Raw genomic sequence first — 16549 nt, forward strand, 5'->3', positions numbered from 1 at the left:
TTATTTCCTAATGAATTTCTTCTATTACTTTATTCCTATTATCCCCAGTCATGTTTTGCTATTCTACTCTGTCCTCATTGCAAGATTTGATCTAAAATTTGTTGCTGATGTGGAATCATGAGCATTTGACGTTTGATAAGGTTACAGATCCTGTTGTTGTTTCTGAACAGGTTCTGTTCAAACAATTTAGCATGAGATTCTGGATTTGCGCCATCTCTTCATTGTTATTTTGGACGACGTAGACATGAAATAGCAATGATTGTAGTTTTTTCCCAGGACTAAAAGGACCAAGAATCCAGAACATTACTCATTTCATAATTATACTTGATATTGTCAAGTTTACATGTCAGACCATCAGAGTTATTCGTCAGAGCATGCTTGCCATTTACTAATGAGAAGTGAAACGGAGATTACTAATCAGAAGTTCAAAGGAGATTATGGCTGGCAGTATAGGGCGATATAGAAATTTTGTTTAACTATAGTCAATTTGCCTCAGGACATATGATCGGTAATTATTCATCATTACACTTATATTATTGTGATATGATTATGAAAGTATGAGTTGGACGCCAGCAATTTATTAGGTATCTAAATTTTCAATACCATCATATTATATAACTCCATAGGTTTACACTTATTTTCTTAACATCATGTGTTACAAATTCCCGCCGCAATGCGCGGGGCATCATCTAGTTAAAAATAGTGTTGGTGCATACCTTATCTTCATGAACATCAACATGTGAACGTACCATATTACATCAGATGTGCTCCTTCATGTGAACCAAAATGCATCCGTGACAGCAGCCATGTAGGACTTCGACACCGCTGGTCCGCTAAATCCCCTTCACGGTTCAATTTTCTTCCAATCCGGCCCTTCTCCTCCTTGCTTTGCATCCACACCCTCCACCTCCGTCTCTGCCTCTGTACCCCTCCCGCAGCCACACAGGCGTTGCCGGACGTCCACAACCATCACATACACGTCTCCTCACCTTTTACGACGCCGCGTCCACCCTAGAGCAGTCTGTTGCCAGGTACAGTACGCCATTGACATTAATTTCGAACGCCATGTTGTTTTTTCATAGTACAAAGGATGAAGGGGTACTTGACGATGGAGGATGAGCTGTTGTGTGATGCGTGGTTGGCCGTATCGGCATGATTCATTTCACGCCTTACGACATGCACATCATCCAAGAATGCAATGTGAGGTCGTTATTGTATCGATGGTATGCCATCCAGACCATCATCACCAAGTTTTGTCATGCAGTTGCTCTGCTGGATGCAAGGTGGCCATTGCGCCCGCAAAGAGGGAGATCGTAAGTTTTGCTTCTTCTTGCTCAAATGGTTGATGGAATCACTCACTCAATGTTGCTCTACACACTGTATAGCCCGTACATGCTGCTGTGGTGTTAGACAAAGCTGAAGGGCAGTATGTGCGGGATGACATGATCCATTCTTGAAAAACTTATTAAATATCTGGTTAATCTCATTGAATTTGCACTATGTTGTACTAGACTTATTTGCATGATATGTATGGATGACTTGTGTTATTTTCTGTCTGAACTTTGATAAATATCATCCAGATTGCATGAGTTTCGTCTGATTAGTTGACCAGTTTTGAAATGCATGCGGATGATGTTGGATGGCCGACTCCCACATCCATGTCCCCTAACAAACACTTATAGCAATTTCGCATTCACCAGTACTACAGTGTTAACTGTTGTCACAATTGACTAAAGTAGAATTTAATGATCGCCAATTTTGAATACCATCACGGCTTCACGGTTTTATTTACCACCAAAAATGGGTCGTAATCTGTAGCAGGGCACTGAGCTCGCATGCCCAAAGCAGCCTGCCTATCCGCTCTCTCCATGGTGCGGTCCTCGAAGAGGCGGGACCCATGAAGGTGTGGTGGAATGTGTGGAAGTCAGAAGCGAACCGTGGCTCCTTGTATATCAATGGCATAGTGACCGAATGATCTGCCATAACAATATATGGAACTGCAGAAATAATATGGTTTTTAACAGACAAACTCCCATATAGTATGTAGGTATGTGGTGTCATGAACGCACCGGGCGCATGGGCATATAGCGAGTAGACATACTCCCTCCATCCTAAAAAAAGTGTACTTTCAACTTTGTTGAAAAGTCAAGTTTTTTTATGTTTGACCATATTTATACAATAATACATCAACATTTATGCCATCAAATTATTAACATTAGATTCATGATAAAATATATGTTCCTCATATACCTATTTGGTTTCACAAACATTAATATGCTTTTGCACAAACTCGGCCAATTTTGAGATAGTTTGACCCTCCAACAAAGTTAAGAATATTCTCCTTTAATGACAGAGGGAGTAGGTTTCCATATATCTATTGTGACAATCATAATAGTAATTCTCTTCTTTGGTCTTTGCACTACAACTTATCATTCAACAAAAGGAAATTTTTAAAAAAGGGAATTTGAAACGCCAATTAATGAATCGGAACCATAGGATTAATGCCCAACAATCTTTTTCCTAATAATAAACCACGGATTGACTCCGTGCGTTCACCGTCATAATACTATTCTTCCCTTGAATTTACGCTTTCAGTTTTTTTCACCTACTAGTAAGCTTGCATGTGCGGCGCACGTCTTGCATTATACTCTAGTTTTAATTTAGTTTTAGGTATTTACAAACATGAAAGAATAAAAAACATGTTTATATTTTTATCTAAATAATTACAAATGATGGTGGCTGTTTTGCTTGGATCTATTCTATGCCAACAGTTCAGAACAATTTACAATTTACCATGGATGCCCAGGAACGGTCTTAAATATACAAACTTACGCACAAATAATTCTACTATCAAGTCCAATCATACAGGGTAATAATAGGGATGTGAAGAAGAGATTATCCATCATTAATGATAATGTTATCGGTAGTATACATGTTCTTTGATGTGTTCATCTTTTGAGCCAATAAGTCTAGCAATGCAAGCGAAGACACAAAGAAAACTTGGAAACTGTCAGGAACTGGTGCGCATGGCAACAAGGGAGGACATGTGTGCATGGCAACACTGCATAGCAGGAGGTACAATTGCATCATATTATGCTAGTACATCAAATGTGCATCTTCACAGTACAATATTTCTTCCACGTTGGAAAACAACCTGACTTTTTTTTCGTGAAACATACTTATAATACAACTATAAATACTACTCCCTCCATTTACTTATACAAGACCATTATGGAATATACATTTTGCATCTATACAAGGTCACCAACAATAATCGAGGCAAAATTAATGATATTTTCTCGTACTAATAAACTATTTAATACTTGCATGCATGCAGCCATAATGACAGTCAGCTACTTCCACCATCCAGTTTTCTTGCATGCATATGGCGTATTAATGATCCCAGTAAACGAAAAGAAAAGCTAACTTGAAAAGCACACATTAAATTTTACATTGGTACCTGTAAACTAAGTTTGTGGCCTTGTATATAAAAATGGAGGGAGTAACAAAGGTTAGTGAAAACATGCCTTGCGGGAATTTTCTTTCTTTCCTATGATAGTGTGACAAGTAAGCCTCCATGACTCCGGTTTCTGACCAAGCCAATGAGCTGCAAAGAGTAGAGTTAATTGAAAACTTTACAATAAAATCATCAAGCAGCAGTCTTTGTGGGTAAATAGTGTTACAGTGCAAAATAGTGTTATATCACGAGGTTGCAATACCTGCATGAGACCAATATAAGACCTCCAGTACAAATTAGTGGCAAATCAATAAAAAATCTGTATAAGTATGAGAGAAAATTAAAAGAGCATCTAAGCATATGTGTGCAGGTCACATACCAAGAATAGGCATAATTAGCACGCACAAGCATCAGGAAAATCCGCTAGTTCTTCAATAAACAGAAAGAAAGCCACCTCCATCCTCTATCACCTCCAACCAATATTAATGGAATCAATAGAGAAATCAGCATATAGAGATGGGAGGTGCTGGCGGCGTCGGGAGTCCCGGTGGGAGAGAGGCGGCGCATCGCTGTTTCAAAATGAGTCAATGAGACAATAAAGCTGCAGACTTTAACAGATTAAACAATCAAAATGGTTTAAGATACAAGGTTCGTGACTTCCACAAAAAGAACTCTTTTGGGATTGTAAGATGCATCAGCTCAAATTAGGAACTATCATCCCCACAGTTTCCAGTAAAAAGGAAATGATAGGAGACCTAGTAATTCACATTTGCTTCACCTTCAAACCTTGAGCATGTTGCAATTGTTTCAACGACTGCCTGTAATCTGGAAATTGTAGGTAAAAGCCAGAAAAGTCACACTGCAATCTTCAATCGCAAATGGAAATAATATCACTGAAATAAAGAAGCAAGATCAACCGATATTGACTCGACTGGAACCTAAAATAAAGAAGCTCCTATCTAATGAAACATGGACATCAAACCTCAGTATTCTTGAATAGTGGAGCATTGGGCTCAGTTGTTCAGCCATCTCAGTCTCCCCCATCCTCATGGCTAGCATAATTAGACCTTAACACAGTGCCAAATGGAAGTCATTTGATTTTTGAGAAATGAAATCATTCTCTCCATTCACTAAGTTTCACAGTTCAATCCAGGAATCAACTATTTTCATGTGGCGATCTATTAAGGCAGAAACACATCATCAATCACGATCTCAGGGATCTACATACACTTATATGTTCGTTTTATCAAATAAAAAAAGATAAAATTGGTCCTTCCCGAGCTTATACACGACCAAGTTTAGATCAAAGACCGTGTATACCTTTTAGATGGAGGATTCAGAGGAAGGAATTCTCTGTAGAGCCCTCCTCGCGTACGCATGGTGCTAGACATCTCTCTGTCGAGGGAGCATAGCAGGGAGAAGAGGCACTGGGGCGCAGAACGGAGGACTCGAGGCGCGGCGCGGCAGGCCCGGGAAGCGTGACATGGCGGGAGGGACCTTAAACAGGAGTGCAGGCGCGCTGGGGGCGGCACAGGAGCAGCGGCGGGCCGGGGGCACGATGGCGGCGCGGTGGGCGGCATGCTGCGCGCGGCACGGCACGAGGCCGGGGGCGTGGCGACTCCTGCTCCCTGGGCGGCGCGGCGGGCGGGGAGCGAGGGCAGGGATGGTGCCTATCTGAGGGTGCGTGATTATAGGGGATGCATTGCATGATTATATGAGGGTGAGTAATTTTGAACAAATTCCTTTCTTTTCTCGTGCGATTACGGGCGATGCGGTTGCGGAAGGGAGGCCTGAAGGTTTCTCTGCGGTGCGGTGGAGTACGGTCAGTCAATCCAAATTATTAAGTACACACGGGAGAATAGATTAGGCTAACCATTAAATTAAGTTTAGTGGACCTAATCAGATGGTGATAATGCGTCCGTGTACATTTTATGGGGTGTTTTTAGAGAAGATCATGTTTGATCTTTTATTAGTTTTTTTTGAGACACTGATTTTTTTTTGTTAGTTTTTTTTTGAGACAATCACGCGAAGCTTTATTATATCGTCACCACATTTACAGGGATGGAGGGAAGATTCCCCGGATGACCTAGCCATACATGACGGCCCGGACCCAATCGTAAAGCATGCTTCGCTAGATTGTGAGCCTTGAAATTCGAGCTCCTACTTTCATAAACTATATTACAAGAGATAAAAGCAGTAACACCTAATTTAATCTCCTGGATGATTGCACCATAACTTGATCTGCTTCCTTCCTTGATTTCATGCACCACATTCCTGCAATCTGAAGCTATATGAATCCTTTGATTGTTTAGATCTGTTGAGAGGGCTATGCCTTCCCTAACCGCCGTGGCCACCAACGTTGCTGGATCACTCACAGAAGGAATGACAACCAAAGAAACCCCCTCAAAACTTCCATCCCTTCTTCGACTAATAGCAGCTACAGCCCCATATCTGCTGGTGCGACTAACGGCGGCGTCAACATTAACCTTTGCATGGTTCTCTGGTGGTGACACCCATGCCCTACCTACTGGAGGAGCCCTTGCTGTACCCAGCTCTGGATGTGTGTCCAGTTTCTCTAATTCTGCCAAGTAAGAATTGATAAAGCCATTGATTGCATGCGGGCTTTGGAAGATACCTTCATGGAGAGCTTTTCGCCTGGCACTCCAGATTGCCCATAGAGAAACTGTCAGCCGAATGAACTCGTCCATATCAAGTTTTTCGCTCATACTGAAGATCCAGCTCCTTGCATTGTCATCTTGATTGATGCTAATCTGTTCAAGAACAGAATCGGAGGACAGGGCCCATGTACACCGAGACATAGGGCAACTCAAGAGGGCATGGCGCCAACTATCGTGTGCTCCGCATAACATACACGCCGGCGAGGTGGCCATATTCCTGTGATGAAGTAGCTCTCGTGATGGTATGCAGTGCTGTGCTAAACGCCACATGAAAAGCTTCAGTTTTGCCGGAACATGCAGCCTCCACAAATCATTCCAGCCTCCCTGGTTCATAATCGCATGTGATGTACTTTCCCTTTCTTCTAGCCATGCTTCCCTTTCCGTCTTGATCCTCACAATCATTCTGTACGCTGAACGAGCACTGAATATACCTCTTCTTTCTTCGTGCCAAGCCCAACAATAATGAACTCTCCTGTGACAAAGAGGAATCTTGAGTATTGCTTCCGCATCAAAGGGCGTAAACACCGCCCGAATGACTCCTTCCCTCCAGCTTGCTGTACTGCTATCGATAAGCTCTGCCACTCGCACTAGAGGGTTTTGGATCAGAGACGTGATCGGGCGCTTGACGCTGTCCCGTGGTAACCAGTTTTGCTCCCATATCAATGTTGATTCCCCATCTCCAATCCTTTTAATGATCCCCTGAGACAGAACGTCACGCCCGTCAAGTATAGCTGGCCAAATCTGAGAAGGGTGTGAACCCAACTCAGCTTCTAGTATATCTGATTCTGGGAAGTAAGCAGCTTTCAAAATTTGAGCACTTAAAGATTCAGGCTCGGTTAGCACTCTCCACGCCTGTCTAGCAAGCAGAACAAGATTGAAAATCTACATGTCTCAAAAACCCAAACCTCCCACATGTTTTGGGCAAACCATTATATCCATTGCTACCCAGCACGGCTTTCGTCTGCCTCTTTTACTCCCCCACCAAAACTGGCGTATGATGGAGGTAATTTTGTCACACAAACCTCTAGGCAATCTAAAGCATGACATGGAGTAAACTGGAATTGCCTGTGCCACTGACTTAATTAAAACCTCCTTGTCACCAACTGACAGCAATTTCTCCATCCATCCTTTCACTTGTCCCATACTCTATCCACCAGGTATTTGAAAGTACCGTTTTTTGAGTGTCCCACCTCAGTAGGCATACCCAAATAGCGGTCTGTCAAAGACTCATTCTGCACTTGCAAGATGTTTCTTATGCTATCTCGCAATGGTTGGCTACATCCCTTGCTAAAGAAAATTGACGATTTCTCATGATTTATTATTTGACCCGAAGCCCCACAATAAGATCCCAGTAGGTTTGACACCGTATTTGCCCCCTCCACACTAGTCTTGAAGAGCAGTAGGCTATCATCTGCAAAAAGAAGGTGATTAATGGGTGGCGTTGTAGGAGCCACCTTCACACCGACCAAATCTGATGACTGAGAACTGGGGATTTCAGGAGGCATGAAAGGCCCTCTGCTGCAATCAAGAAGAGGTAGGGGGAGATTGGGTATCCCTGTCTGATTCCCCTTGTAGGCTTAAAATTGTCAAGTTTCTCTCCATTGAACAGAACTAAAATGGAAACCGAAGACACCATACCCATTACGGTGTTAATCCATTGCTGCTCAAAACCCAATTTGCTCATGATGGCTTGCAGGTAGGACTATTCTAATCTATCATAAGCTTTCATCATATCCAACTTCACCGCACAGAAATTATTCCTTTTGGACTTGGTCCTCTTCATGAAGTGTAAACACTCGTATGCACAAATTATGTTATCTGTGATTAACCTCCCCGGAACAAAGGCAGATTGCTCCCTTGAAATAATATCCGGTAGGATGAGCTTCAATCTGTTGGCCAGCACTTTGGAGGCGATCTTATATAACACATTACACAAGCTTATGGGCCTGAACTGTGACAAGAGAGAGGGGTTAGTAACCTTTGGAATAAGAACCAAAACTGTATCATTTATGCTCTCAGGGCTATCTTCCCCCCTGGAAAGCCATCAGGCCCAGGTGCCTTTGTGGGGAACATCTGAAACAGCGCTGCTTTAACCTCATCGTTAGTATAAGGTGCACAAAGATTAGCATTCATACCAGCTGTTACCTTCCTCGGAACATGTTGTAGAACAGCCTCCATGTCATGTACTCCTTCTGATCTGTACAAATCTTGATAAAACTCAAATGCCAAAGCTTTCAGTTCAGCCGGGTCCTCAACTAGCACCCCCAATGAATTCTGTAGCGCTCTAATCATGTTCTTCTTCCACCTTAGACTAGCCCGCAAATGGAAGAATCTCGTGTTTTTATCACCCGCCGCTAGCCATTTAAGCTCTTGTTGTTAATTTTGAGCTTCTCGTTAATTTTGAGCTGCGCATGGTTCGGCCCCATCCTCGCGGGATCATCTCGCAGCCTTTTAAGCTCTTGTTGCAACGTTTTTATCTCTTTGCGAACACTCCCAAAAGTATCACGGCTCCATGCTTCAAGATTCTGAGACATAGCCGCTAACTTCTGTCTCATATCTTCGACGGTCATGCATGGTGGGCCAGCCCATCCATTACTTACCGTGTCCTTCAATTCCTCATGCGTCTCCCACATCATTTCATAGCGAAAACCCCGTTTCGCTGGTGTTTGGTGCGGTCCGTCCCAATGTAGTAGGATCGGACTATGATCAGATGTAGACGCTTCCAAGTGATCCAAGTGAGCCAATGGAAACATAGTAGTCCACTGTGCATTAGAGAGCGCCCTTTCCAACCTGCATCTGGTGTAAGAGCCCCCTACTACCTTCTTTTCAAAAGTCCAAAAGTGGCCTCTGTAACCAATATCCAGCAACCCGCACACATCCGTAGCTTCCCGAAAGGCTTGCATCTGAGCATTGCTACGTCTCCCAACTACTTCATGTTCCTCCAAGTGCAGAACTTCATTGAAGTCCCCAATGCATAGCCACGGCAAATCACTAGATGTGCTGATGTTTTTCATAACATCCCACGCTTGATGCCTAAGGTGGGTATGGGCTTCACCGTATACACATGTCATGCGCCACATCTCCTTTCCCGGCTCGTCCACAGAGACATCAAGGTGATACACAGAGTAACCCAACACTTCAATCTTTATTTCTTTATTCCAAAACAAACCGATACCTCCACTTCTACCCTGGCTATCGACTGCATAAGCACAATCAAAGCCTAAAGTTCCTGATAAAGCTTCTACCCTACCTCTATCTATTTGAGTTTCAATGATACATAGGAGGGTAGGGGTAAACTTCTTCGCAAGATTGCGAATTTCATGAACCGTCGCGGCATTACCCGCTCCGCGACAGTTCCACACCAAAGCACTCATTGTCCCCGGCGGCGCCCCTCGAGGGAGCCCGCCAAAGGGTTTTTTGGGATAGTGGCACCATCTTTTTCTGAAGTCTTGTTGCGTTTTGGGTCTCTCTTCGGGGGAGGGCTCAAAGGAGTAGCACCATGTGGTATGATTGCCATCTGATTACCATCTGAGCTAGTCACATCTCCATCCATGCCTCTGACGATCTCCTTTGGTGCACTCTCTGTCATGATCGCCCTCTTTCTGTTGCTTTCCTCCATAACCGCATCCCTCTATGTTTCCTCAGCGCCACCATCCTCATCCGTATACTCATCACCATAATGCTCATTGTCCCTCTCGTAGGTCTTTGCTCGACCGCCTGACCGGCCGCCAAGGCGACCTCCCCTGCGTCCTCTGCCTTCTCCTGGACCTCTCCCAGATCGCATGTACCAAGTAGCACGCAGTTCTTTGAAGACCAAAGCAGAAGGAGGGTGTATACCATTGCCGTGCTCCTTGAATAGGTGCCCCAACATGCCACACACGGCGCACCAGTCCGGCAGCCTTTCATACTTAACTCTGTAGATTTGACGCTTGCCATCTCTAATCATCGACACAACATTCTTCAGTGGTTTATCAACCTTGATGCGAACCCACACACGATAGAAATTCCCCGTAAAGTCCTGAGACGACTGTTCGATGTGCAGAACCTCACCCACTTTTGATGCGAGAGGGCCGACGAGATGTGCATATAGGTCCGGCAGATCATGTATCTGAACCCAGATATCGATATAGTCAAGCTTGATCAACGGCGGTTTCGTCACCCCGTCATATGGCACCAGGATCACTGCATCTCCTCTAAAATTCCAAGGACCATCGTTCATGACCATCTCCCAGTCCCCCAAACATGAGAATTGCACCGTGTACAGATTATCCTCTAGAGGCCGGAACTTCGATTCCTGTGCAATGTCCCAAGCAGCTCTCATATTGCGATAGAACCAGGTCCTACTGTAGGTTTTCTTGGTGTTCACCCTAGCTAGGGCAACCCACCTCGCCGCCTCCTGTGGCGCCTCCTTCTCATCAAAAACAACGTCGTCCAGATCCTCCTCACGCAGCCCCAACTCCTTCATCATTGCTTCAACATCACTAACCGCAGATGAGCCAGAGGCCCCGGTCGAATCCATAGAGAACACTAACCCGATGTAGAAGATCGGGCCTTTTGGTGGAAACCCTAGAACCGCGACGCGGCCAGGGACACAGACCAGGAGCGGGTAGCGATCCCAGTGATCGCCCCTTGATCGCTCCACAGACGTGCTCTGGTTTGATCGGCGAGAGGGAAGCGAAGATCTCGACGGCGGCGGAGATCGCCACCGGGAGGACCCAAACCCTAACTAGAGGGAAAACATGGAGCTGGAGCGGCGGGCCTATCTCTAAAAGCACTGATCTTTTATTAGTGGTAGAGATATTATTTCTACATCGCACATTGCTCTGTTGGGCCTCAGACTGGCTGCATCCTGGGCTGCGTCCGTGGCCCGGAAGAAGGCCGACAAGCCAACGATGAATTAAAAAAAATTGATGGGGACACGAGTCGAACCTGGGTTGGGAGTAACGTTTCAGAAACCAAATGAGCTAGCCAATGTTGTTTAGCAAAAGCAACCTCTTATAGCTTTGTACCTTCTGTTCGCATGTCCTCCGCTGAGTTTGCCCGTCCGTTTCTTCGTCCGTCTACCAGATTTCATTGCCCGTGAAGCCTCTGTCACCCACGAATCAAAATACAAATACTACTCGATTCGAGATCCTATTCTTGCTCGGACGGTTGTCATCGGGAACCTTCTCCCCCTCATATAATTGTTGTCCCCTGGACGTTGCACGATTAAGTTAGACAATCGATTCGATGATGATCATCTTAAGTGCTTCACATAATCGATCGCAAGTCAGGTCCCCCACATCCGACCGATCGGAAGAGCGAGGCCGGCGAGGAAGGAAGGGCAATGCAATGTTCTCGGCTGGCCACATCAAGGAGGCGCCGGGCCACTTCTGCGATGCCATCGTGCTTGCCTATGCCTCGCTCCACTGGTACAAGGTGCTCGCAACGAAGACCGTCTCGCTCAAGTTCGACTGGGCCAATGGCTACGTACTACCGCCTCGAAAGCAATCGAAGGAGAAGCACGGGTTTGACCTTGAGGGTGGTCGATGATACATGCCACCACATGTTGGCGAATGGGCCAATGGCAGCGCCGACCGCAAAGGGGGGCCACGGGGATGGCGTCTCCTTCTCTCCACCCTCCATAGTACCGGTGCCTGCAGTCCTGCACTGACCCTCGCGTGTCGCGGGAAACTGAGTAGCAGCTGGCCACTGAAGTTGTCAAGGTCGCAGGCTCATGGAGACTACGCCCCACCAGGTCGTCCTGGCCGCTTTGGAAAGAAGAAGAGGCTCGACAACGTGGTCGAAGGGGAGGGAGATATGGCTGGAGACAGAATAAGGTAGATGAGAGCTGATCCGTGGCTGCTGAAGGAGTTGGTCACGGCGGCGTCGACGGCGACACAAGTGTGGTGAGTTTCACTGGTCATCAAGTCTAGAAGATTCCCTGCAAGTCGAGACTCGGGACATGTGTGGTTTTCGTCCATCGCTAATTTTTGAATCCTCCTTCTGTTCAGGATTAGCCATGCAAGTCGAGACATGCTGGATCCTAAGAGACTCACAAAGTCCTTCTAGCTGACTAAATCCGGCCATATATCATACTATACCTGAACATGATCATGCAGTGATTAATAATCCAACAAAGAATCTTATATCAGGGAGCTTGTTCACAAGAGAAGCTTGAAAACATCAAACAAGCCCTTGAGAGATGAGATGTGCAGACCAAATTACCTAATTTTGAAGCAGACCATGGGGCACAGGTATGTTATGGGGATCGACTAGAGTGTTTGTAAATTTCAGTTGTACATGCACAATATGGTATATCACCCAACCGTTTGCATGGGTTTCTAACATTCTTTGAAACAGGAGACATCAGGCAATCAATTCTTTAGTCTGTTTCCGCTAATGAACATGTTCAGTGCTCCTAGCCTAATATTGACGGGTCTAATATTTCGGTAGGCTAAGTCAGCAGATGACAACACATACGTCAATGGACGAGGAATTTTCGTTACTTGATAACCTATCCGGATTTGCATACCATCTGATACTAATGGTTGAAACACATTTTTTTGGTATGGTATATTCATAGTATCATAATTTTGTTTATAGTTTTAGTTTAGTGCCATTTCTTGTTCTTTGATAAATGGAGATTATCGTTATCTTGTATTTTGCTTCTTTGCTTTATGATGTTTTAGTTCAAGAATGCACATGGGTAACCTATCTAAGAACAATGGCACACTGTGAACAAAGGACTCAGAGATATGCAACTGAATCAATTGATGGATTTAGCTGCCATCATACTTTGTGCCTATTTGGGTTATTCTGCAAAAGAGATTCTACACACAGCCTAACATTTTTTGCGAGAATAAAGACATGACAAATTTGGCTTGTTCTTTGTAAAAATAATAATTAAGTTTGATCTCAATTTAAATGTGTTGTGGTTTTTAGCAGCAGGGTGCGGCATACTTTTTTCTCCCGTTGCAACGCACGGGCATATGTGCTAGTAGGTTGAAATTTACAATTCCGGAGCCTGCTCTGTCCTAGTGGTTTGTCCACTGTAGCCATCTTAAAAGTGAAGCTGAACAAAAAGTTCTGACCCCTACTAGCTAGGAAAATAGAAGGCCTGGCAGGCAACATCCTCGATTATATATATCAAGGATTTAGTAGGGTTTGTAGTCGGCAAGTTCAAATGTACCAAAATATTGTAACTTAAATTTAAATATTCCACTAACTCGATATCGTCAACATCTGCTGACCATCGTCAACATCGTCAACATCGGCTGCGGGACCACCCTGGCCATCCCATCGTTCCCGCTACTTTCCATCTATGCCGCATCCAAACTCTATATATACCACCTAGTACAACTCTACTGTTTTTTTTTTGAAAGATCCGCTTTTTGCTGGCTTCATTGATTTAGCAGAGAACTCTTCTTTCGTTTTCACCTGACATATCTGTGATATACCACGACATTTTCTGAGTTCAATCAACAGAGAGAGATAATTTACAGAGTACATTTCAGATACGTTGCTCAGTACTCCAGAAGCCTTCACGTTGAGTACAAGGGCAAAGGTATCGATGTACAATGTCAGGTTCGTACTTTTTTAAAAGAAAGAAGGATAACCCCCGGCCTCTGCCTCAGGATCATGCATGCAACCATATATTATTAATAGAACAAAATCCAATAGCCGAACATCATCGACCCGGCAAAAAGCAAAAAAAAAAAAACCCTGAGGCCATATACCTCCGGACAGTAACTACCCCAGATAACCACTAACCCTATGATACAAGACACGATATAAACAAAAAATACACAACTCCTACGCTATCCTTCAAGAAGGAAACACCGCACGTGCGCCGATGATGGCGAGTTCACCACAAGGTTGAACTTCGGATTCGCATCCCTAAAGCAAAGCTTCAAACCACCACCTTCAGCAAGGACACGCCGCAAGCGCGCGACAACATAGCCCGATCAGAGATATTGTGTTTCCACCGAAGTGCATAAACTCGTCGTTGAAGCTGTCTGCACCAACCGCCTTTATCCGTATACCGACGCCTCGAGAGTTGGATACCTCTAGAGGAGACAACGGAAGACAAAGACGTCCCATACCGCCTTCCTCCTGCTACTGTCGCACCACCTTTGATCCAACAGCAACAGGCTAAACTTGACACCTCCGCCAGAGCCGCCATGCATCACCTGCCGGTAGCAGGCATGACTTGACGTCTCCGTATAAGACGTCGTGCGTAGCATCCGCCAGTTGCACATCCACCGGTGGCTTCACCTGTCGACGATAGGCAATGCCCTACAACTCCGAGAGAGGCTCATGGGTCACATGACGAGCTGTATCAAACCCGATCTGTTGATGGAGTGGACGTCCCATACCACCAGCAGCCTTAGAAGGACTCTGAGATCCGGACTCTGAGTCGCCCACAGGACCTTGGAGTCCGCCATTGTTGATGCAGAGGGGCCGCCGCCCCGATTCCGGGCGCTACATGGAGTACCCACCGTCGCGCCAGCCGGTGTCGTTGCGCATACAACGGCAACCGCCGCCGCGATCCCGTATCAAGGGCCATCGACGTCGGAGAAAGCTCCGGCCGACGAGCCCAGACACGGGATCCCAAGATCCGCTGCCACCGGCACTGCCACAAGGACCCACCACCTGGCCCGTCATCCCCGGCGGAGGGGACGCTGCCACCACCATGATCGGATCTGGGTCATCCATCGTCATCGCCACCGCAAGACCGGATCCAAGCTGAACGCCGCAGCCGCCGCCACGGGCCACGCCCAACCCCACCTCCATCTTCTAGCCCCGTCCAGCTGACCGGCACGCCGCATCCAACCGATCCACCCGCGCCGCCAAGCGCTGCTGCCGGGATCTGCCGTGCCGCCGTGCCATGGATATAGCAATACGTCATGGCTAAAGCCGTCGTCCCACACCGCCGGCATCATGCGAGGAGAAGGGGATCCCTGCCGCCGCCTAAGCCGACCAGATCGGCGGCGCACGCAGGCGGCGGCAAGGGAGGGATCTGGAGGCGGCGGAGTAGGAGCGGCGGCTGGGATTCGCCCCCTCGGTCGCTCGTGGGAGCAACGCGAGACGTGGGGCCTACTATAATATTAGAATGAAAATGCATATGGGCATTCAATGTTTGTTTCTACGTGTTCCTTAGAACCATCCGCCCAAATCTATCATTACTACTGAATGTTTCAAAAATGTAATACGTGCCCATTCCTATTTAAGGGTCTTGTTGAATCCTAGTAATACAAAGCGAGTTGCATATGAACAAGTCAATCCAAAAGACAAGCACGGTTGTGTAGATAAAATAGCAATTCGATTTCAAAATCTACAAACATTTGTCTGCCATTACCATCTAAAGCTTTGCTATGTATATCATGATGGATCGATTTAGACGCAACACAATCATCCTGAAGTGGATCAAAATTAATACCAATGCATGTGTCGTGCAACTGCAGCCGCCGTTGTCCGTGGAGACCAACATGACGTTGGGGGTGGCGGCATCCCGCAAGCGACGAAGCCTCTTGTCCCGTCTAATCATGCTGACATCGGACGAGTATGCCAGAGCGGCGGTGTGCTGGATCGGGCATGACCCACTCTGCATGCCTAACCCGAGCCACCGGCTCCAGTGGTGCATCTGCTATGTTGTGCCCGACTGGGTGCTCGATGAGTTGTGCCTCCGGGTGAACCTATGGCTTAGAGTTCGTTTCCAGCGCCTCAGCATCGTCACCTATCCTAAGTCTCTCTTGTCTTTCTCGTGGTGTTTGAATTCATGGTACGCTCTAGCTAGTTAGTTGTTGGACGATGTCATCTTGTAAGAATTCTGCCCTCCATGTGGGAACAGCGCTGCTATTTCCATCACAAGAAATAATGATGTTGTGGATTCTTGTTTTATTTTTGTCTTAATTTTGTTAGGAAGGTGTTCGTATCTTTCTAGTTTGGTCTATTATCATGCAATCTTCTCTCTTGTGCGTTCGAGTATGGCGTTCTGTAAATCTCTTCATTTAATATATTTTTTCTAAAAAAAGATCTCTTCAGTTAATGCTTTTGAACTTGCACATATGTTGATCTGCTTCTGAATTTGTTGAGTTGAGTTCTTACTCTTGTAGTTTGGCACCGTTGGATTTCTCCTTCTGCTGTTTCCATTCCAATGCTCTGGGTTGCAGCAGATAGCAAATTCAAATTCCAGGAATTGCTTTTGCTCCCTGAACTAGTTAGTGCCTTGCAAATGCAGTTGCGATTTCGCTGGACAACGACGTCGTCCAGCAGCAGCACCAGGAGAATTCAGGAGCATTGATTTCGTCATGCATGATTTTCTAATACTAATTCAGTACAGACAGTGGAGCCTGAATGACCGACGTCCATGTGTTTATGTACTCCCTCCGTGTCAAAAATGGTCTTACATTTTGGGACAGAGGGAGCACTA

The sequence above is a fragment of the Triticum urartu genome, chromosome 1A (assembly GCF_056163025.1).
Source record: "Triticum urartu cultivar PI428250 chromosome 1A, HENAU_Tu73, whole genome shotgun sequence".
In the NCBI taxonomy this organism is placed as follows: Eukaryota; Viridiplantae; Streptophyta; class Magnoliopsida; order Poales; family Poaceae; genus Triticum; species Triticum urartu.